Genomic DNA, 24383 nt, shown 5'->3' on the forward strand with positions numbered 1-24383 from the left:
GAGGGATTGGGGGCAGGAGGAGAAGGGGATGACAGAAGATGAGATGACTGGATGGCATCACCGACTCAATGGACTTGAGTTTGAGTAAACTCCGGGAGTTTGTATTGGACAGGGAGGCCTGGCGTGCTGCGATTCATGGGGTCGCAAAGAGTCAGACACGACTGGGTGACTGAACTGAACTGACTGATACTCATATCTGAAATTCTAACTTAATCCTCTCTACCTATTTAATTTATATTTCTATTTTACATGAGGCAAAGCATCATAAGCCTTCTATTTTTCTTCTTCTGAAACCTGTCTGTTGATATCTTATCCTCACTCTCTGTTAAGTTGCTGGTCTTTTCTCATTGAAAAGCTCTTGATTTCTATTAAGAAAACGGACTCATTTCTCATTTGTATCACAAATATCCTTTCCAGTGAACTGCCTTTTTCCTTTTAAAAACTGTGATGTTGGGACTTCCCTGGTGGTCCAGAGGCTAAAACTTCGTGCTCCCAATGCAGGGGGCCCTGGGTTCGGTCTCTGGTCAGGGAACTAGATCCCACATGCTGTAACTAAGAGTTTGCATTGCTGCAATGAAAATTAAAGATTCTGCATGTTGCAACTAAGATCAGGTGCAGCCAAATATAAATAAATGAATATAAGTGGCCTGGGTTTAAAAAAAAAAAAAACTGTGATGTTTCCTAAAGAAAATTTTTATTTGTACAGTTAAATTGACTAGCTTTGTAAAAACTTTTATCATGTTCTACTTTAAAAAGCTGCATCTATGGGGATTCCCAGGTGGCTCAGTGGTAAAGAATCTGCCTGCAATGCAGGAGACAGCCAAGACATCACTTCTATCCCTGGGTCAGGAAGATATTATCACGCAGAAATGTACAGTAAACTCTCCCAAATTTTCTTCTTCTCAGGTATCCTCTCTTTGCCTTCAACTCCCAAGAGAGAACCAGCTCAAAGGAGGACCACAAGAGGGCCCCAGTCCAGCGGTTCTCAGAACCCTGAAGCTACAGGCCGGACACCCAGGGACCACCCAGGGCAAACAACGGAAAGGAAATGAGATCTAACCAAGTGGGTTGTAAGGAACTTCCTGCGTACATACAAAGAGCTACAGAAAAACCTGCAGCTGTGTCCCTCTGGAATTCATCCTGAAAGAGACAGGATCTGTTTTCAACCCTCTGGCCCACAGCTGCACACAGGGTGAGGTCAGACTCAAGCTGTGGCACCACTTTCAGGGCAAAAATCTGCAGCAGGTTTAGAGCCCATCACAGATCAAGGCCACGTGTAAAGTGATCTTTCTCTCAAACACAAGGTGTTTTCCCACCTCACACAGGGTACTCCATGAACAGTGTGAGATCCTGTTTCTTCTCTACTGGGGCAAACAGCTAATATAAGTACACACATCCTCACAAAAAAACCCTCCACAAACTAATAGGGAACTTCAGGCCAAACAAACCTCCTATAAAGAACACAAATATAACTAAAGACAGGAGAGTAAGAAGGACATTAAATATCATGTATTCTCAAGTTATTTTCTTTAATTTACTTAAATTGGGAGAAAATTGCTTTACAATATTGTGTTGGTTTCTGTCATACAACAATGCAAATCAGTCATAATTATATATATATATATATATATACACACACAAACATATATATATATATATATATATATATATATATATATATATGCAAAAAGGCAAAATGGCTGTCTGACGAGGCCTTACAAATAGCTGAGAAAAGAAGAGAAGCGAAAGGCAAAGGAGAAAAGGAAAGATTTGAATGCAGAGTTCCAAGAATAGCGAGGAGAGAAAAGAAAGCCTTCCTCAGCAATCAATGCAAAGAAATACAGGAAAACAATAGAATGGGAAAGACTAGAGAGAGATCTCTTCAAGAAAATTAGACATACCAAGGGAACACTTCATGCAGAGATGAGCACAATAACGAACAGAAACGGTATGGACCAAACAGAAGCAGAAGATATTAAGAAGAGGTGGCAAGAATACACAGAAGAACTATACGAAAAAGATCTTCATGACCCAGATAATCACGATGCTGTGATCACTCACCTAGAGCCAGACACCGTGGAATGTGAAGTCAAGTGGGCCTTAGAAAACATCACTGCAAACAAAGCTAGTGGAGGTGACGGAATTCCAGTTGAGCTGTTTCAAATCCTAAAAGATGATGCTGTGGAAGTGCTGCACTCAATATGCCAGCAAATTTGGAAAACTCAGCAGAGGCCACAGGACTGGAAAAGGCCAGTTTTCATTCCAATCGCAAAGAAAGGCAATGCCAAAAAATGCTCAAACTACCGCACAATTGCACTCATCTCACACGCTTGTAAAGTAATGCTCGAAATTCTCCAAGCCAGGCTTCAACAATACATGAACCGTGAACTTCCAGATGTTCAAGATGGTTTTAGAAAAGGCAGAGGAACCAGAGATCAAATTGCCAGCCTCCACTGGATCATCAAAAAAGCAAGAGAGTTTCAGAAAAAGGTCTATTTCTGCTTTATTGACTATGCTAAAGCCTTTGACTGTGTGGATCACAATAAACTGTGGAAAATTCTGAAAGAGATAAGAATACCAGACCACTTACTGGCCTCCTGAGAAACCTGTATGCAAGTCAAGAAACAACAGTTAGAACTGGACATGGAACAATAGACTGGTTCCAAATCAGGAAAGGAGTACGTCAACGCTGTATATTGTTACCCTGCTTATTTAACTTATATACACAGTATATCATGCGAAATGCTGGGCTGGATGAAGCACAAGCTGGAATCAAGATTGGTGGGAGAAATATCAATAACCTCAGATATGCAGATGACACCACCCTTATGGCAGAAAGCAAAGAAGAACTAAAATCTCTTGATGAAAGTGAAAAGAGGAGAGTGAAAAAGTTGGCTTAAAACTCAACATTCAGAAAACTAAGATTATGGCATCCAGTCCCATCATTTCATGGCAAATAGATGGGGAAACAATGGAAACAGGGACAGACTTTATATTTTTGGGCTCCAAAATCACTGCAGATGGTGACTGTAGCCATGAAATTAAAAGATGCTTGCTCCTTGGTACAAAAGCTATGACCAATCTAGACAGCATATTAAAAAGTAGAGACATTACTTTACCAACAAAGGTCTGTCTAGTCAAAGTGATGGCTTTTCCAGTAGTCATGTATGGATGTGAGAGCTGGACTATAAAGAAAGCTGAGCACCAAAGAATTGATGCTTTTGAACTGTGGTGTTGGAGAAGACTCTTGAGAGTCCCTTGGACTGCAAGGAGATGCAACCAGTACATCCTAAAGGAAATCAGTTCTGAATGTTCATTGGAAGGACTGATGTTGAAGCTGAAACTCCAATATTTTTTCACCTGATGTCAAGAACCAACACATTTGAAAAGACCCTGATGCTGGGAAAGATTGAAGGAGGGAGAAGGGAATGACAGAGAATGAGATGGTTGGATGGCATCACCGACACAACGGACATGAGTTTGAGCAGGCTCTGGAAGTTGGTGATGGACAGGGAGGTCTGGCGTGCTGCAGTCCATGGGGTCGCAAGGAGGTAGACACAACTGAGGGACTGAACTGAACTGATATATCTCCCCTCCCTCTGGAGCCTCTCTCCCCTTCGCCCATCCCACCCATCCATATCATCACAGTCAGCCAGGCTGGGCTCCCTGTGTTATACAATAACTCCTCACTGGCTATCCACTTTACACATGAGACTGTATATAGGCTGAAGTTACTTTCTCTAGTCATCCCACTCTCTCCCTCCCGCACTGCGTCCACAAGTCCATTCTCTACATGTGCGTCCCCACTGCATCCCTGCAAATAGGTTCATCAATACTATTTTTCTAGATTCTATATATGTGTGTTGATACATATTTATTTTTCTCTTTCTGACTTACATCACTCTCTATAACAGGCTCTAGGTTCACCCACCTCACTAGGACTGACTCAAACTTGTTCCTTTTTGTATCTGAGTAATACTCCATTGTTGTTAAGCCCCACGTCTTTCTTACGCATTCCTGTCGATGGAGTCTAGGTTGCTTCCACGTCCTAGCTGTTGGAGCAGTGCTCCTAGGGACGCTGGGGTGCATGCATGTGTGCTCAGGTACTCACTGGTGTCCGACTCTGCGACCCCATGGACTGTAGCCCACAAGTCTACTCTGCCCATGGGACTTTTCAGGCGAGAACACTGGAGTGGGTTTACATGTGTCTTTTCAATCATGGTTTTCTCAAAGTATATGCCCAGTAGTGGGATTGCTGGGTCATATGGTAGCTTCATTCCTAGTTTTTAACGAATCTCTACACTGTTCTTCATAGTGGCTGTAGCAATTTACATTCCCACCAACAGTGCAAGTGCTTTCCCTTTTCTCTACATCCTCTCCAGGATTTACTGTCTGCAGATTTTTTTTATTATTGTCATTCTGACTGGTGTGAAGTGACACCTCATTGAAGTTTTGATTTGCATTTCTCTAATCTCCTTCCCTTTCCCCCTTTCTCAACTGAAATAGCTCCTGCAGATACCCAGGGAACAGTGCACAGACATTCCCTCAGGGGAGCTTCCTGAGTGTGCACCCTCGCCATAATGCAGTGAGAGGCTTGAACCGCTTCCTCTAAGATCATTCAAACAGAACCTTCTTGCCAGAGACCATGACTCACTAACTCCTGTGAGTTGAAGCTAAGCATCTTCCTTCCTATGGTAAAATTATCTTTCAACTAACTGCATTAGGAAAACTGAACAGTCACATGCCAGAAAAAGAAAGAAAAATGAAGCTGGAATCTTACCTTATACAATATACCAAAATTAACTCTAAATGGACCAAAGGCCTAAATCTAAGATTTGAAACGACAAATCCCAAACTCTTTCAAGAAAACAAAGGAGGAAAGCATCCTGACACTGGATTCGGCAAAGACTTTTTTTAGACATGATACCAAAACCACAAGCAGCAAGAGTAAAAAAATAAGATGGACTTCATCAAAAGTCAAACCTTTTGAGCATCAAAGGACACTATCAACAGAGTAAAAAAGCATCCTAAGGAATGAGAGAAAATATTTGCAAATCACATCTGATAAGAGATTGGTACCCAGAATACACAAAGAACTCTTACAACAACAACAAAAACCGATTAAAAATGATCAAGAACTTTCCTAGTGCGCCAGTGGTTTAAGAATCCACCTGCCAATTCAAGGGACATGGGTTTCACCTGGTCCAGGAAGAAGCCACATGCCAAAGTACGGCAGAAGCCCACACGCTCTAGGGTCCAAGGCCATAACAAGAGCCACCGCAGTGAGAATCCTGCACACCCCAGTAAGGACAGCCCCTGCTCACCGCAGTCAGAGAAGGTTCGCACACAGCAGTGAAGACCCAGCTCAGCCAAATAATAAACAAATAAATAAAACTGGGGTGGGGGGGGGTGGAAAAACTGAGATATCAAAAAAAATTTTCATTAAAAAAAAATGATCAAGAATCGAGCAGACACTTCTCCTAAGACTATATGAGTGCTTAATAAGCACGTGAAAGATGTTCAGGATGACTCATCATTAGGGGAATGCAGACCAATATCACAGTGACCCCTCTTCACAGCCATCAGGAAGGCGATTAGCAGAAGAAAATAACAAGTGTTGACAAGGATATGGAGGCACTGGTACCCTGGGCACTACTGTAAAATGCAGTAAAGGACTGTAAAATAAGCACTGTGGAAGACAGTAGAGTAATTTCTCAAAAAACTAAACACAGAATTACCATAAGACCCAGCATTCCAGTTCTAAACATATACCCAAAAGAACCGAAAGCAAGAAGCAGATATTTGTACATTCATGTTCAAGGCAGCATTATTCACAATAGCCAAAAAGTAGAAGCAATCAAAGTATCTATTGATAGATGAATGGATAAACAAAATGTGATGCTATATAACTATACAATGGAGATTGTGTTTACCCTGAAGAAGGAAGGAAATTATGACACATGCTACAACATGGATGAACCTTAATTCCTGGAGGAATTAAGCCAAATGAAACAAACCAATCACAAAAGACAAATACCATATGATTCACTTATGACGTACTTAGTAGCAGTAGAATGGTGGTTTCCATGGGCTGGAGGGAAAGGGGAATGAGGAGTTACTGTTAAACAGGTACAGAGTTTCAAGCTGGAGAAGGTGAAAGAGCTCTGGAGATTAATGGTGGTAATGGCTGAACAACAATGTGAATGTTTAATGCCACAGAACTGTTCACTTTAAAAGGGTTCAAAATGCAAATACTATGTTACGTATATTTTACCACAATAAAAACTTATCTCCTTATATTACTAATCTCTTATCACCAAACTACATCAATTATGGGCAAGGGTCTGATCTCATTCATCTTTGTACACCTATCCCAGTGCCAAGCCCTCAATAAAGGTATACTAAGTCAAAGTCACATTTACCAAGATGTTTTCCAGGTTCAGAGTACTGAAAGGTAGCCCCTGAAAACTTGATGTGGAAACACACACACATACACACCATATCATCATTATGGTGTAGGTTACGATGGGAGGTTGGTTCCTTTTGGATCACCTCTATTGTCTTCTCATGGTGGAGACTTCCTACAGAGCTTCCTACACATTATAGACATCAATTCTCTCACTAACAAATATTTAACAACAACAAAAAAATCAACAGCTGGCATTGCTATTTATAAACGTAAAGCCAAGCTCTTGCATGCGTGCTGGGTCACTTCAGTGTCTGCCTCTTTGTGACCCTATGGACCATAGTCCACCAGGCTCCTCTGACCATAGAATTCTCCAGGCAAGAATACTGGAGCAGGTTGCCATGCCTCCTCCAGGGGATCTCCCGGACCCAGGGATCAAACCCCTGTCTCATGTCTCTTGCATTGGCAGATGGGTTCTTTACCACCAGCGCCACTTGGGAAGCCCACTTAATTCCCAGTACATCCTAAAAACACAGCATGTACTCCAGTCTTCCAGAGTTAACTTCCTCTTCCAGGAAGACTTGAAAGATTGCACCTAGAAAGTGCCCTTCCTCCCTCCTCCTCCTTTTCTCCCTCCCCCTGCTCCCCATACTAGCTAACCAGTTTTCTGCAACCCTTCCTCAGTTTCCAGCCACACACCAAGTCCTATGAACAACGCCCAGATTACTGAAAAAGGATTAGATCTTTCTGCTAAGGAGGTGGGAAGCGGCAGGCTTGGTCTCAGACCTATATAAAAGCAAAACTCTTGGCACCGAGTCCTGCCACCACTGGTGGAAGTAGAGTCTGATGAGATGCGTGTTCTATAGTTATCATGGCCGCTGCCACCAGAGTCAACCACCCACTTGCTTTTCCCAGTTCTTTCACAGGGTCCTTGGTTACGATGGGAGGTTGGTTCCTTTCGGATCAACCTCTCCTCTCATGGTGGAGACTTCCTACAGAGCTTCCCACAGAAATGGAATGTATAGTCAGCGGCTCGCTTTTTCATGTTCAAGAGAGGTTTTTTAAAAAGACAATATAGTGTGTACATGTCAGTCACAAACTCTCAAATCTCCCCTGTCCTCCTGAGTCTGCTTTCTGCTTTGTAAATAAGTTCATTTGTATCATTTTTTTTATTCTGCATATAAGTGATATCTTTCTTTATCTGACTTACTCCACTTAATATGATAATCCTGCTATATTTAGAGTAGATAACAAGCAAGGACCTACTGTTAATCAGGAAACTCTGCTCAATATTCTATAACAACCTAAATGGGGAAAGAATTTGAAAAAGAATAGATGCATGTATGTATAATAAGTAAATAAAACAATACAGGTCTCTCTTTTCACATGAAAAAATAAGGAATATATAAATTGAGGCTGTTTGCAAGAAAGAACTTACCCCACCCCATCCCCAAAAAATGCAAGAGCAAAAAATGCTGGAAACAAGAGTTTTTTCTAGCTCTTTCTTCTGAGGTGCTCACTGCTGCGCTCACTACGCCTGCCCAGGAACGCTTACTACGTTGCTGTCCCAGCAACACACTGCATCTGGGGCCCAGCTGTCCTGGGTCTACTCACAGTGGTGCCAACAGCAAGCACAAAGGATTCCGCTCCCACTTTGCAAAGAGTGTGAAAAATGTTCATCCTTTTAACCTATAATTCAACTTCAAGGAATTTATCCTAAGGAAATAATCAAATTGGAACACAAAACTTATAAAGATGTTCATCACTGCAAAAAAGTTGATGACAACCTACTTAGTCAACAATGAGGGGGGTGGGTTTATTAAATAAATCCTGGAACATTGCACACACAACATAATACAAGTACCAAGCCATGTCTGCAAAAAATAAATTTGGTAACATGGGAAAATTCTCAGGATATGTTAAGTTTTAAAAAGCTATGTTTTTCTCAATTTTGTCCAGAGCCAAAATAAGTTCTATGGACATATAAATTAAATTCAGAAAGAAATTTAATAGTTTTAACAATGGTTAGGTGTGGGTGAAGCAAATACAAAACACTTTTCTTCTTTCTTATACAATTTTTACTTCTTTTTATACACTAAACGATAAAGTTCAAGCATAAACATAAAATGACATTTGTTTCTGAAATGTCACTTTTAAAAATTAGTCTATTTATTTTGGAAAGATTGCTAAAAGGAAAAGTACACTCTGGTAAGGTTTACAATCCATGATCACTAGGAAAGGAGAGATGGAAAAAAATCCTACGGTTTCCTATTCTCATTTGGCACCCTGAACCTGACCTTTAAAAAAGCCAAAGAATGCACAAAAACAGGAGACAGATCCAGGACCCTGATATGAGGGGTCACTTACCTGGTTGTTGGAAAAATAAAGGAGAAACTATTAAAAAATAAAAGACACAATTTTTTATAATATAATGTAAGGTGATTGCTGTATTTCACAAATACATAATGTAACTGATGTACACCATATAAGCTTTCTACAGACACTCAGAACTTAGTCTTTATTGCAGACCAAACCGGTTTGCAAACCAGCAATTAGGAAGCACAAGATGATCTCTATGATCCTACTACTAATACTTTGAATTTCTAAACACTCTGTTGGAAGTCATTCAGGCTCAACCATACTACAATCGAGTCCAAAACTAATTTCAAGCATGCTTTTTTAGCATCTGGTTCCAATGACTTCCCTTTAACCTACAAAAGGTCCTGGCTTGAAAAGAATGTTTCCTTCTTTACAAAATACCCTACAAGCAATCCCCAAACTTAAACACACACACACACTGCCACCTAAATGTTCACTGGCTGTGCAAAAGTAAAACACATTTTTCCATATAAATGAGTGAGGACTGCATTCCCAGCATCGTTTCTATTGTCATTTAACCCATAATGATGATCTGTCTACAAATAAGAAAAAGCAATATTGCTGCAAGTCTAAACTTTAAGTGAAGACCACCACCACAGCTGAAACAGCTGAGTGCCTGCTGGTGCCTGAGGGCACAAACCTGTGCTTCAGAAGCTTTGTTCTTCATGCCACTCACAGAAAACGGCCAGCGGGACTGGCTCTCCAATACACAGTCTGGCCACATCTCTCCAGGGGTCCCTACGTCAAACCTCTCCGCCTCACTAGTTTTCTGTGCATCCCCAGAGATGAGCCCGCAAGTGCATAAACCCCTCTCAGGGTCAATCTGCAAAGCACATCTCTAGCACAGGAGGGAGCGCCCTCTAGATGGAGGTGCCAATAGCTGCGTGGTTCTTTTCCTCGGGGCCCAAAGGCTCACACAAAATTACATGTTTCCCAAGTTCCAGATCTGGCTGAGGGCAGCTGAGAACCAGACAGTAAAATTATCTCTAAGCAGCCAAATGCCTAGCAAGGTCCCGGATTTAGATAAAACTCTGCTTTCTCTACACAGGGAAATCCTCAATTATAGTTATTTACTCTTTCTTTTTGCCCACAAAACTAAGAAGCTTCCCTTCCAGATTTCAGTTCAAAGGGACAGCAACAATTGCTGAGTGCCTCTGTGTGGCACTATTTTATTCTCACTTAAGCCTTTAAGTGTCTTGTCAAGGCCACTCGGCAATGACATAGGGCCCATGACCTGAAACTCGACCCCATCTGGTGGCTCAAGTCCGAGGAGGCAGAGTCAGTGCCAGGAGGCAGCAGCCAGCTGAGTGTACTGGTAAGGTAGTTAAAAAAAAAAAAAAAAGCTGACACAAGTCTCAGACAGCAGCAGCCCATTCACTAACTGCTCCTTATGCAAACAGAGGGTGCTTGGGAGGTTTTTTTTTTTTTACTCATTTCTCCCTAAAATTAAGTTTTCCCAAAGTGTTGGTACTTACCTGGGTTTCTCTGAAATGTGCCAGCCTCGAGGTTTGGGGGCGGGGGGTGTCGGGGTTTTTACTCCAAAGGACCCCATACTCCTACCAGGCAGCACGAGGAGCCATTCCCGGAGCAGCGGTGAAGTGGCCAGACTCGGCCGCACCCGCTCGTAGCTGCAGCATGCTGATCTGCAATCCTCCCTATGGCACATGAGATCTTTAGCTGTGGCACAGGGGGTCTAGTTCCCTGACCAGGGATCGAACACGGTCCCCCTGCTCTGAGAGCACAGTCTTAGCCACTGGCCAGCAGGGAAGTCTCAGCCCTACAGGCGCCACCGGATGCGGACGCATCCCTCCTGGCCCTGGCTGCCTGAGCACGGGCAACCTTGAGCTTCCCTCAGCATTTGTGGGGCAGCGAGAAGGCGCACTGCAGAGACAGGTGGCAGGACGACCGTCTGAGAATTACACCACCAGAGATCACTCAATGGGAAGGGAAGAGAGAGTAAGAGACCAGGCGTATGAATAAAGAGACCAAGAATAGCACACCCCCCAGTGTTTAGTAAGGATCTCTACCGAGGCTGATAAGAGGACTTTATGGCTTTCTTTTCTATAACCAAGAGCTTTCAAGGGGGGGAACCATTAAAGAACAAAAAAAATGATGAGGGTCTCTATCAGAACTCCTCTCTCTCGAGGGCCATTAATAATTATCAGTCAGTTTAATGAAAATGGTAACATAATTTACTGAAATTTACAAGTGGCTTCAGGAAATTGGGATGTATTTCCCTGGAGGCAGAAGAGCACAGTGAGGACAAAACAGGCTTGCTCACAGATCTGAGTCTGAATCTGGATGTGGATGGCTGACCTTGAGCAAAAGCATTCGCCTTCTTTAGCCTCAGTTTCTTCATCCACAAGATGGCCAGGTAGGAGACACCTATCTTATAGGAACGTATAAGCATTCAATAAGCCAGGGCTAATTCATCTTACTGGTGCTAAGATACAAACTATACTTGACAAGTTCCTTTCTTTTTTTTTTAAGCAAAAGGAATTTTAAGCACTTACTCTTCCTGGTAAAGTATGGGGCATTTATGGAAAATCATGTAGAGCTTATCATCACAATCCCAAGGGTATTAACAAGGAATATTGGATAAGATTAGATTTTAGATAAGATTAAGAATTTATTGTACATAAACATCATGTGTAATTGTAGGGAGGTGAGCTAGAGACCTCTGGTCATAGTCCTCCATTTAGTAACACTGAGAAGACTTTAATAGAGAAGACAGCTCAATGGCGGTGGTATTACAGCCTCAACTTCAGGAAGGAGGGGGACAAAAGGAGGGGGAAAGAACAACAAAGACGTGGATCCTGAAAGGCAGGTGGTAAACACAGCAGACAGTGGCCCAGGGCAAACATCTCAATTCTGCCAGCACAGCCAGCAAACTTGGAGTTAAGGTACAGAAAGGTTTCAGATGAAAGTCCATGGAGAGGGAGGTGGGAGGGGGGATCGGGATGGGGAATATGTGTAAATCTATGGCTGATTCATATCAATGTATGACAAAACCCACTGAAATGATGTAAAGTAATTAGCCTCCAATTAATAAAAAAAAAAATAATTAAAAAAAAAAAAGAAAGTCCAGTGCTCCCGTGGGACTGGTGAGGTCTGTCCTACCGCCAGTGTGATGGTGAAGTGAGCTGATCCAAACCTGGGAGTGATGAATCCAGACAGCCTGGCCCCACAAGAGCAGCCTCCACGGAGGCTGGGGGCGGGGAAGGAGACAGCCACTGTCCCAGGCAAGGCGAGGCGGGTGGGGAGGGCAGTGTGCACAGGAGGGGGTGAGGGGCCTCCCCCCAGATTTGAGTCTGGAAAGGACTTTCTCCTTCAGTCCAGCTGATCCTGCCAACAGGTGCGGTTTGGGTCTGAAATGCAGGGGGAGGTTTGTATGCAGAAATCTGTATAGATTTCATTACAGTCCTCCAATCACTGTGTCATAAATGTCACAACGCAATGAACTGCCTTCTCTTTCTCAGTCTTCAAACCAAAAGGCAGGGAATTACCGCCAGCATCACCTGTAAACTTGTAGAATGGGATTTGCAACGGACACTGCTAATTCAGCAGATTCTGTGATGCGTCCAGACACTTCTGCTTCAAGGCCTGGTGTAACCTTCCTGGATTCAGCCTTTCCCTCCAGGGACAAGTTCCCAGGCCTACCAGAGCAGCTGCTGCTGGCTTGTTCATCTGTCAGCAAAAACTAGCTAACGTAGGCAAGGCCGCCAAGGGGGCAGACTGAGGAACCGCAGCTGCCTTCTGCACGCAGGGCAGCTGCCAGGCCCTCCAACACCTGCGGCAGGCACGGGGCCTACGCAAGAGCTGTATGCCTGGGTCCACCCCGTATCAGCTGGGCAACGTCGGGCAGGTTACTTAACCTCTCTGAGTCTCCACTCCCTCCGCTGAAACAGAGGACCAGAAGCTCACATCTCAGGATAAAAACAAATGGGCAGCTTTTCATCTTTAGGTGCACCCTGCATGTTGCCTAGAAAGCTCAGCGATGCTCGTGGTGGCTCCCACACCAACCTCATGCACACACCTCACGTACCTACCCTAACGTAAGATTTGTTTGCAATGGTTTGGAAAGCAAACCTTCCTCCAGTCCCCCTACCATTCACTTCCTCACTTTCTTAGAGTGCTGATTCTAGAGGCCAACATCCTCAGAACTCCTCCTGAACTGCTGTCTCTAACCCCCAGGGGACACACGCAGGGACAGAGCTGGCCTGGTGAGAGGGTGTCCAGTGCATTAGTCGCTCAGTCCCGTCTGACTCTGTGACCCCATGGACCGTGGCCCGCCAGGCTCCTCTGTCCATGGAATTCTCCAGGCAAGAATCCTGGAGTGGGTTGCCATTCCCTTCAACAGGGGATCTTCCCAACCCATAGATCAAACCTGGGTCTCCTGGACTGCAGGCAGATTCTTTACCATCTGAGTCACCAGGAAAGCCCTGGTGTAACCCTTTCATGTGGGAGACTGACACTGACAGTCCAAGAAAAGGGCTGGGAGAGGAGGATTAAAAAAGGAGAAAGGAAAGGGAGACAGAGTGACAGACAGCAGCCTGAGCAGCAGGTGAAGGGCACGTGGGGTACCCTGGCAACGGGACATCACTGGGCGCCTCCGCCTGGCGCAGAGCGGCCAAGCTGCGCCTACCGGCTGCCCCTGCCGCCCACTCCCGCCACGTACCGGGCCTGAGCACACTCTGCTGACCCCAGCCCTGCGGTTCTGTCTGGAACACCACCCTGCAGGTGTCCCCCACCTTTCCACTCTGGCAAGCCCTTGCTCATCTTTCCTACTTCAGCTCCGCCATCGTCCCCGCCTCCTCCAACTCCCCAGCCCTGCGCTGACGTCTCCCTCTGGGTGTTTCCAACGTACTCTGCACTCCACACCATGTCACTTACCCAACTGCACTGCCTGTCGTCACTTGCATTTTATCTGTCTTCTCCTGTTCCCTTACTCATCTTTGTTGGCCAGATACAAGGAACTCAATAGGCTCTCAACACTGGCTGAATAAACTGATGACTCAGTATCACAGCTTACCTCCTGCTCTATGGAGCCTCATCAGCTTACTGGAAACCAGGATTCAGCAAGAAGAGGGTTCAAGCACCAGCTCTATCATCTGTTAGCTGTATGTGACCAGGGAAGACACGTGGAGAGACACTCATTTCTGAAAGTCAGTTTTCCATGTATTAAAAGGAGGGAGTGGGAAGGAGGTTGAAGAAGGGATATATATACACACACACACACACAGCTGATTCTCTTTGTTGTATGGCAGAAACCAACACAACATTGTAAAGCAGTCAGTTCAGTTCAGTCACTCAGTCGTGTCCGACTCTTTGCGACCCCATGAACCGCAGCATGCCAGGGCTCCCTGTCCATCACCAACTCCCAGAGTTTACTCAAACTCATGCCCATCGAGTCGGTGATGCCATCCAGCCATCTCATCCTCTGTCGTCCCCTTCTCCTCCTGCCCCCAATCCCTCCCAGCATCACGGTCTTTTCAAATGAGTCAGCCAAAGTATTGGAGTTAAGCTTCAGCATCAGTCCTTCCAATGAACACCCAGGACTGATCTCCTTTACAATGGACTGGTTGGATCTCCTTGCAGTCCAAGGGACTCTCAAGAGTCTTCTCCAATACCACAGTTCAAAAGCATCCATTCTTCTGGGCTCAGCTTTTTTTATAGTCCAACTCTCACATCCATACACGACCACTGGAAAAACCATAGCCTTGACTAGATGGGCCTTTGTGGACAAAGTAATGTCTCTGCTTTTCAATATGCTATCTAGGTTGGTCACAACTTTCCTACCAAGGAGTAAGCGTCTTTTAATTTCATGGCTGCAATCACCATCCACAGTGATTTTGGAACCCAAAAAAATAAAGTCTCTCACTGTTTCCACTGTTACCCCAAATATTTGCCATGAAGTGATGGGACCGGATGCCATAATCTTTGTTTTCTGAATGTTGAGCTTTAAGCCAAGTTTTTCACTCTCCTCTTTCACTTCCATCAAAAGGCTCTTTAGTTCCTCTTCACTTTCTGCCATAAGGGTGGTGTCATCTGCATATCTGAGGTTATTGATATTTCTCCCACCAATCTTGATTCCAGCTTGTGCTTCTTCCAGCCCAGCGTTTCTCATGATGTACTCTGCATATAAGCTAAATAAGCAGGGTGATAATATACAGCCTTGATGTACTCCTTTTCCTATTTGGAACTGGTCTGTTGTTCCATGTCCAGTTCTAACTGTTGCTTCCTGACCTGCATACAGGTTTCTCAAGAGGCAGGTCAGGTGGTCTGGTATTCCCATCTCTTTCAGAATTTTCCACAGTTTATTGTGATCCACACAGTCAAAGACTTTGGCATAGTCAGTAAAGCAGAAATAAATGTTTTTCTCGAACTCTCTTGCTTTTTCAATGATCCAGTGGATGTTGGCAATTTGATCTCTGGTTCCTCTGTTTTTTCTAAAACCAGCCTGAACATCTGGAAGTTCACACAGTTCATGTATTACTGAAGCCTGGCTTGGAGAATTTTGAGCATTACTTTACTATCATGTGAGATGAGTGCAATTGTGCAGTAGTTTGAGCATTCTTTGGCATTGCCTTTCTTTGGGGTTGGAATGAAAACTATTACACTCCAATAAAAAAAAAAAAATGAAATGAGCAGGGGAAAAAAGGAGGGATCAATAATACCATCTACCTACCATGACTGCAACTGACCTCAGGATTTCAAGAAAGCAGATATGAAAAAACTCTGGGAAGTGTTCATGCACTCTAAAGTCCAGATGCTTTCCCAAGCCCCTGACAACATTCTCTCCACAGAACAGACGCACACTCCATGTGTGAGACCTCAGTCTCATTTCTGTCGACACGTTGCCAGATGTTGAAAAGAAAGTCTAGGGTAGGGAGATGCGAGGGAGGTTTAAGAGTAAGGGAATATATGTATAACTATAGCTGATTCATGTTGATATCTGATAGAAAACAAAATTCTATAAAGCAATAATCCTTCCATTAAAAAAATAAATCCCTAGGTGAGCCCAAAGCTTAAGAGTCAGGAAGATTAACAGTTAAATCATCACCTGGGCAATTAAACCAAGAGTGGAATGGTTAAAAAGAAGAAGAGTTTTTTTAAACTCAATGCCTTTAAAGATCATTACAAGTTACACAGGGGAAAAAATTGAAAAAAGGTAACAAACAAAACTCACCTAACACCTAAAATGCCAGGTATTAGTGACACATTGTTTGCTGGAAAAAAAGTATCAGATGGTACCTAATACTGTAAGTTGCCTACTCCTCTTATGGACCCTGATTACCTTAGTAGAAACCAGGTTCCAAAGGCAAGATTCAAGTGCTAGCTATGCCATTTACTAGCTGAACTAGCTTAGGGAAGACACTTTTATTTCTGAGCCTTAGTTTTAACATACTGTCTAGAACACCTAATGGGGCTTCCCAGGTGGCGCTAGTGGTGAAAAAAAAAATCCGCCTGCCAATGCAGGAGACATGAGACACCGGTTCGGTCCCTGGGTCAGTATTCTTGCCATGGATGAGGAGCCTAGCAGGCTACAGTCCATAGAGTCACAAAGAGTAGGACACAACTGAAGTGACTCACGATGCACGCAGAACATATAATATATAAGACCCTCTACACTGAAAAACACCTATCGCTTTATCATGGAGAGTTCTTTCAGGTTTAAAAACATTTTCACATTTCAGTTTCTTTTCATTAACTCCTGGGTGCTATACTCAGAGTGGATTCCTTTCCACTTTATAGGGATGATCAAACATCTGGGAATTCAGTCAACTCGCACTGCAGCATACCAGAGGCTGAGCAGAGTGCAGATTCAGAGCATTTCGACGTCTCTGCTCTGTGGCTCTTCCCAGGAAGCAGCGTTCCAAGCCTCTCCCCAGCAGGCTGGCTCTGGGAGGCTGCACGAGGCCCTCTCCCAGCCCGCTGCCCCACTCCGCTCTCACCACTTTCCATGGTCTACATCACGGGGGCCGCCTCCACACACCAGTCTCAGGCCCCAGCGCATCACCCAAACCAAGTCTCCAACAGCACATCTTCTACCATCCCGCAGGTGTTCAGACATCTACAGAAATCCTGGGGTGTGCAATTCAGCTGACAGAGGTCACGTGGGTCCCAGGCAGGACAGAAGGCGCTTGTGACAGAAAATGCAGAAACTGGGAAGTGACTGAACGCATATGTGAGCACAGTTTTACTTCCTACCAAGTGGATTCTGTGCCGGCTGAAATGTATTCAACTGTGAGCTGTTCTGAAACAAGATGCAAGGAAGTAGGATCTGCTGCTATATATAAGTGCCTTACAGGAGGACATCTTTGCTGCAAAATAAATGGAGATTCAAAGAGACTAGAAACAGGTATCTATGGAATGAATCCAGAAAGCCTGACTCACTGGAACTCACCTTTACATGCTAAGGCCCATGATTCATGGAAAGAGGTCCTGAAGAGAGCTAGCTAGATCCTACATCATCCCAGGGATAAAGACCTAGCAAATTATTAATTACACCTTCAGAAGAGACTTACATAACTTTTCAAACCCAGATAAAATCTTTTTACCTATGTCTTTTGAAAGGAGGCTCCAATAAGTGCTGAGGATCTGTAGGAAAAACAGAAGTATAAAGAAAAGAATTTGGGGGCTAAAATAAAGCAAGTAAGGTATTATTTATAGACTCAAAAAGATATGGCACAGCCAAAAAAAAGAAAAAAATATGGTAAAGTAAGAGCTATGGATGCAGGGAGCTGCTTGAGGGTGAGGAGCTGAACAAAAACAGGACATCAACAGAGCATAATACAGATGTCTCTTTTTTTAATCTATAAAGATTCAAAAAGGAGGCTGAGTTAGCAACGTACAGTTTAAGAGGCAGGGTGGGGGCTGGCGGAGGGGGCACACAGCTACACCAGCTGGAACAGCCCTAGGGCCTCATAGACCCGTCAGTTCTCTGGTGGCCCCTGGAGCTCCCAGACTCAGGACTGGGACCCAGATATTCACACGCCATGTAACTCACACAACGGAAGGGGCAACTTGAGAGAAAAGAAACTAGAGCCGGGGCCCTGGGAGGGGCACAGTCTGGGGAACAAGAGTCTTCAAAGGGAGACCTCGCTTCGATTTTTGAGAGATGTCTGACTCAAAATCACAACAAGAGCTGGACCAGCTTGAGTTTGACTCTCATCATTCTCTAAGAGGACTTTTCAGAATGTCCCACTTACTAAGCCAGACTGTACCAGGCATCCAATCTGGGCACTGAAGTCGGCCCTAAAAACCACACTCAGATCCAGGAAAACAAAAACCAGGGCCACAAAACAAACGCTTCCTTCCAAACATTCAAAAGGAAACTAAGACAAAGGAGACAGCCTGAGAATCTGCGTGCTTATGAAGCCAGGAGACAAAAAAACAAGCCAGAGAGAACCATCCTCACAGTGCTCCCCCCACGGGTTGACAGGATGACCTAATCGCAGATACAGGTGTACTGGGCCAGCTCCAAAAGTGAGACACATCACAGAGGGAACAGAATCGTGGGCTCACCTTCCCAACAACGTGGTACTATGTGACCTGGAAGGGACTTTCAGGGCTAAATTCCTAAGGAAGCAAAGTGTCTGTTTGGGATACAGAGCAATCGCAGATTGTTTTCCTGGCTTTCCTTACTATTTCTGGGTCATGGCAGTCACACCTCTCACCTGTTAATTCAGTCCATCTCTCTGAATAATGAGTGTTCGTAATTATACCTGTTTGATATGGAAGAGGGCTTCCCTGGTGGCTCAATCGGTAAAAAAAATCTGCCTGCAATGCAGATGAGATTCAATCATTGGGTCGGGAAGCTCCCCTGGGGAAGGAAACAGCAACCCACTCCAGTCTTCTTGCCTGGGAAATCCCATGGACAGAGAAGTGTGGTGGGCTATATTCCATGGGATCACCAGGACTCAGACGCAACTTAACAACTAAATCACCAGCACCACTACCACCACGATATAAAAAATGACCGACCAAGTTACAGATGCTTATGACTTACTAGTAACTATTCAGAAAAACCTGGCAAAGGCTGGATGAAAAATGTGGAGGAAGGCATCCCCCCAAGAACAGAACTACTATGAACCCACACCTACTGTGTAGCCCTCTGCTACTCACTCCAAGAGACATGCTTTTCCAGCTAAAAACAGCTTTTCCTGTGTTTACAAACCCTCACTACAATCACCCAACAAACCTGGTCACTAACCTACAACACAAAAAGGTTACAGCTAAAGATGAGAAAAGCAGACTCAACGCTGGATCTGACCATTCTACATAAAACAGTAATAAGTACCAGACCACTGGCTTCCTCCTCTCTCCACCTTACCACCCCCATGGCCCTGCCCCTTCCCCTCTACATCTCAGAGGCCAGGATCCCTTTAGGACTACTTGATTAACTGCAACTCCAGACACAAATTCTGCTTTGGTTGTAGTTTTCCCCCACTCCTCTCCTAGATCCAGAACCCACAATTTCACCATGTGAGACAAAGAGAATACTTTGTCTCCAGCTGGGATTCTGCAGAGGCACCACAGTGCCTGACCTCCTGGGCCTGCTTTGCTGGTAAACACTTGAGATCCACAAGACCACAACTCCAGCTTTGTCCTTACCCTCCGCCCTCCCCCTACGCTGGGCCAACTGTACCAAGTAGAAGTAAATCAACACAGACATTCCATCCATGAGAATCTGCCCAGTCATTCTATTGAGTGCACTTTGAAGACTCAGCGTTTCCCCACTATCATTCATACTTCCTTCTCATAATCGTGTCACTTGTCTGTCTTTTCCCACACTGGGCTCATTTCGGTCTACATCCACCTGGGCAGTCCCAACTTGTACTCCCTTGTGACCGCTGTATTTTCTGAAGCCTAAGGATAAGGCAGCGAGCAACAAGAGCTGACAGACTCACATACATCCATGTCTGCTCCAAATTCCCAGTCTATCTAAAGCCCAACATTTTTTCTCAAAGTTTAACCTCTACCAATTCTTTCTCAGATTCCAGTATGGTCATACAAACAAATGACATAAAACTAAACAGCTGAGGAGAAAAATAAGCAAGTCACAAAATAATTCTAAACAGCCAGAAACCATATGACAACCCTTAACTTCAAAAGCAATAGCAAATTGACAATAACCTACTCATTTTTTTTCAATTCAGCATAGCACTCGAAAAATCTGCTAACACCCAACACTCTCAAACGCGATCCCACAACTCACTATGAACAAAGTCTATATGATCATAATAATATGAAACTCTAAATGTTGCTCTAACCAAAATGATACACGTAACTATATTAGGACAGACAAAGGTTAAGTGCTAGCTAAAACCTCACCATCTACAAGAGGAAGTCAATAAAGCACGCTTAATATTGGGAGGGGAGAAAAGCAGAAAAATATCAGTGAAAATGTGATTTTCTGAAATAGCAAAATAATCAAAAGAATTGGAAGTGTTTGTCTTTGGGGAAAAGGATGGAGTAGGGGAGGAAGGACTCCTTACTAGCAGTTATAAGCCTTGCTGAAGGGGTAGTTATCCTCATTGTCATCGTCATCTTCCTAAGAGCTAACATTTATTGGCTGTTTACTATATATACCAGGTAAAATTTCAGTGGCTTTGTCTGTATTATTACTGCATGAATTATTTCACCTCTTTTGAGAGGGACCATTTTGGTGCCCACTTTACAGATGAGGAAAATGAGGCAGTGCAAGCAACTTTGCCCAAACCACTGCACTAGGTAGTAGCGTAGCTAAGGCAGGACTAATTGTCTTTTATATCAAACACATTTCTGTAACTTTTACCACAGTAATATACAGGTTAAATTTTCAATCAGATACCCGCACACAAGCAGCAGCATTTGGAAATAAAAATAGCCAGTTAAATAGAGGGTGTGCGCTACTTCCGACCTATACGACAGAAGGCTCAGCCGGGGACAAGAGCAGGCATGACACTGCTCTCACACCAAAATGGTTATTTAATCCGAACAGGGGCCCCCTGTACACAGGCTGAGCCCACACATTCCCTCCATCAGTGAGAACCTCTGTGTCCTCATGAGGAAAAGTCCAAACTAGCCTCTCTGAAGTTTTACTCATACACACCTCATTTTCTCAGACTAGGAAATGTACTTCTAATCTCTAAATGAAGTCAGCCTCCAGGATCTCTGTAGCCAGAGAATGGGAGTGTGTTAATACCCCTATCAAAAGTGTCCTCATGCTTGATTCTGGGATAGAAAGCTCCTCCAGCAAAACATGCACACTTAACAAGATGCTACATAGTTTAAGAAATTGATGGTCTTCTGGCAACTGACCCCATACTAACCTAAGAGTCCCTGTCCCACAGGGAAACCCTCTGCTCCCACTGGAGGGGAAGAGAAGGCAAGATAAGAATCACTTCGCAAACATTATTATAAAACATTATTAACACAAAGAAAAAATAATTTTAATTTTTTAAAAAGTTATTTGGCTGTTCTGGGTCTTAGCTACAGCATGCAAGATCTTCAATCTGTTGCAACACGCACGCTCTTAGTCGTGGCATGTGGAATCTAGTTCCCTGAGCACGGATCCAACACTGGCCCCCACCTTTGGGAGTGTGGAGTCTTAGCTACTGGACCACTAGGGAAGTCCCAAAAAGAAAATTTTAAGCAGTCTTTTTTTCTCATCAGCACAACTATAGGAACTGGGAAAAGATCAGAGCCAGTAACCAACACACTCAAACCTCCAAGTACGTATGCATGCTGAGTCACTTCAGTTGTGTCCAACTCTTTGCGACCCCATGGACTATAGCCCGCTAGGCTCCTATCCATGGGATTTTCCAGGCAAGAATACGGGAATGGGTTGCCTTGCCCTTCTCCATGGGATCTTCCCGACCCAGGTATCAAACCCGCATCTCTTATCTCTCCTGCATTGGCAGGGGTTCTTTACCACTAGCGCCACCTGGGAAGCCCCTTCCAAGTAGGTATACCCTCAGAATTTAGCACCATTAATTTTCTTTACAGGGATGACAACTCCCAGTAAGAATCAATAGAAAAAAGGTGACAGCAGCCATCCGGAGGAGCACTCCTCTCCCCAGCATATTGCTGATGAGGCTAAACTGTCCCCCACATCTCAAGGAGACTAACATTTAGGTAACATGAAATAATCTCAGTCCTGTCCATTCTTGCATAGCTAAGACAATGTCACATTTCAAGGGACATAGTCTCCAAGTGGTTGTGGAGGAATAGAAACGTTTCCCAAGACGGTAATGTTTATGTAAATGGACTTTATCTATGAATAAGTGTATGCTTATAATTGAAAAGAAAACGCTTCGTGAGGAAAACAACCAAACTGCACTGTAGAAGGGTGCTGAAAAAATACTTCATTCTTACTTTTTGTTTGGTATATTTCATGTTCATTCCATGCACCAGTGCAGAGCATCATGCTGGGAGCTGCAGCCGCCTGCCCTATAGAGCTTATACTGAGACTCAGCAGCGCAGAGTAGGGTTTGGGACACTGGAGTCAGGGGTGTGTGTGTGCGTGTGTGTGTGTGTGTGTGTGTGTGAGAGAGAGAGAGAGAGAGAGAGAGAGACACTGGAGTCAGGGGTGTGTGTGTGACAGAGAGAGAGAGACACTGGAGTCAGGGGTGTGTGTGTGTGTGTATGTGTGCATGTGTGTGTGAGAGAGACAGACACCGGAGTCAGGGTGTGTGTGTGTGAGAGAGAGAGACACTGGAGTCAGGGTGTGTGAGAGACACTGGAGTCAGGGGTGTGTGTGTGTGTGTATATATGTGTGCGTGTGTGTGTGTGAGAGAGAGACAGACACTGGAGTCAGGGTGTGTGTGTGAGTGTGTGTGTGTGAGAGAGAGAGACACTGGAGTCAGGGTGTGTGAGAGAGAGAGAGACACTGGTGTCAGGGGTGTGTGTATATGTGTGTCTGAGTGTGTGAGTGCGTGTCTGAGAGAGAGACACACACACTGGAGTCGGGTGTGTGTGTGTGTGTCAGAGAGACACTGGAGTCAGGGGTGTGTGTGTGTGTGTGTGTGAGAGAGAGACATTGGAGTCAGGGGTGTGATTATGTGTGTGTTTGTGTGTGTGTGAAGGAGACACTGGAGTCAGGGGTGTGTGTATACGTGTGTGTGCATGTGTGTGTGAGAGAGAGAGACACTGGTGTCAGGGGTGTGTGTGTGTGTGTGTGAGAGAGACACTGGAATCGGGGGTGTGTGTGTATGTGTGTGAGAGCGACACTGGAGTCGGGGGTGTGTGTGTGTGTGAGAGAGAGACATTGGAGTCGGGGGTGTGTGTGTGTGACAGAGAGAGACACTGGAGTCAGGGGGGTGTGTGTGTGTGAGAGACACTGGAGTCAGGGGTGTGATTATGTGTGTGTGTGAAGGAGACACTGGAGTCAGGGGTGTGTGCGTGTGTGTGTGAAGGAGACACTGGAGTCAGGGGTGTGTGCGTGTGTGTGTGAGAGACACTGGAGTCAGGGGTGTGATTATGTGTGTGTGAGAGAGACACTGGAGTCAGGGGTGTGCGTGTGTGTGTGAGAGACACTGGAGTTTCAGGGGTGTGTGTGTGTGTGTGTGTGTGTGTGTGTGTGTGTGTGTGTGAGAGAGAGAGAGACACTGGAGTCGGGTGTGCGTGTGTGTGTGTGAGAGAGAGAGGCGCTGGAGTCAGGGTGCATGTGTGCACATGTACACACGGTCAGTCATGTCTCACTCTTTGCGACCGCATAAACTGTAGTCCACCAGGCTCCTCTGTCTAGGAATTTTCCAGGCAAGAATACTGGAGTGGGTTGCCATTTCCAACTCTAGTAGGAATCTGCCCAACCCAGGGATCAAACCCTCATGTCTTGCACCTCCTGCATTGGCAGGAGGACTCTTTACCACTGAGCCACCAGACAGGCTGCTTGGATTTAAATTCCATTCCCACCATATACTGCTTATGCACTTAAGACTTTCTTAACTACTCTGTACTATAAGCTCCTCACTTGGAAATCAGGGATAATTACAGTAACTTATCTTTCAGGGCTCTTAAAAGGATTAAAGGAGTTAATACATATGTGACACTTGGAACACACATAGTCAGTGCTCAGAAAAATATCCCCTATTATTTGTAAAAGTGTTTTGAAAAGAAATAGTAAGAAACACACATACAAATAATTTCAGATGGTACTAAGTGATATAAGGAAGATAAAATAAGGTAGTAGATTAGAGTGACTGCAGGCACTCCAACAGGTCATGTCAATGTCTTACAAGAGCATGTGTTACTTTTGATTAAGAAAAAAAGAAGTGGCAAAAGAAAAAAGTTTGTTCTTTCTAACAAATTAAAAGACTGTGCCACCCTCAAAATACTTGAGCCCAACAACTTGAAACTGAAATATCTACCTAAGAGCACAGAGAAAAGTAACGGTTTTTTCCTATAAATACAGAGTTCATTTAAAGCCCACTTTCTTTTCCACGGTCATGTGTAGTAACTTTTGACATGCACTAGTAGTTCTTAAATTCATGAGATCAAAGTTTTGCACACTAGTCCTATGTTCCAAAACGTCAGTGCACAGTCCATCTGCCACCCTAATGCCTGCCTTTCTCCCTCCACACAGCTAAACACTCACGTGGCAGGCGGAGCA

The 24383-nt window shown here is 44.4% G+C and overlaps 1 protein-coding gene across 2 annotated transcripts in view; it reads right to left on the bottom strand.

The window, feature by feature from the left end:
• UCK2 (uridine-cytidine kinase 2) overlaps window positions 1-24383 on the bottom strand; it is an 83976-nt gene that overhangs the window by 38239 nt on the left and 21354 nt on the right. The gene's annotated exons all lie outside the window — the stretch shown is intronic.

This window comes from Cervus elaphus, chromosome 20 (assembly GCF_910594005.1).
Source record: "Cervus elaphus chromosome 20, mCerEla1.1, whole genome shotgun sequence".
Lineage (NCBI taxonomy): Eukaryota > Metazoa > Chordata > Mammalia > Artiodactyla > Cervidae > Cervus > Cervus elaphus.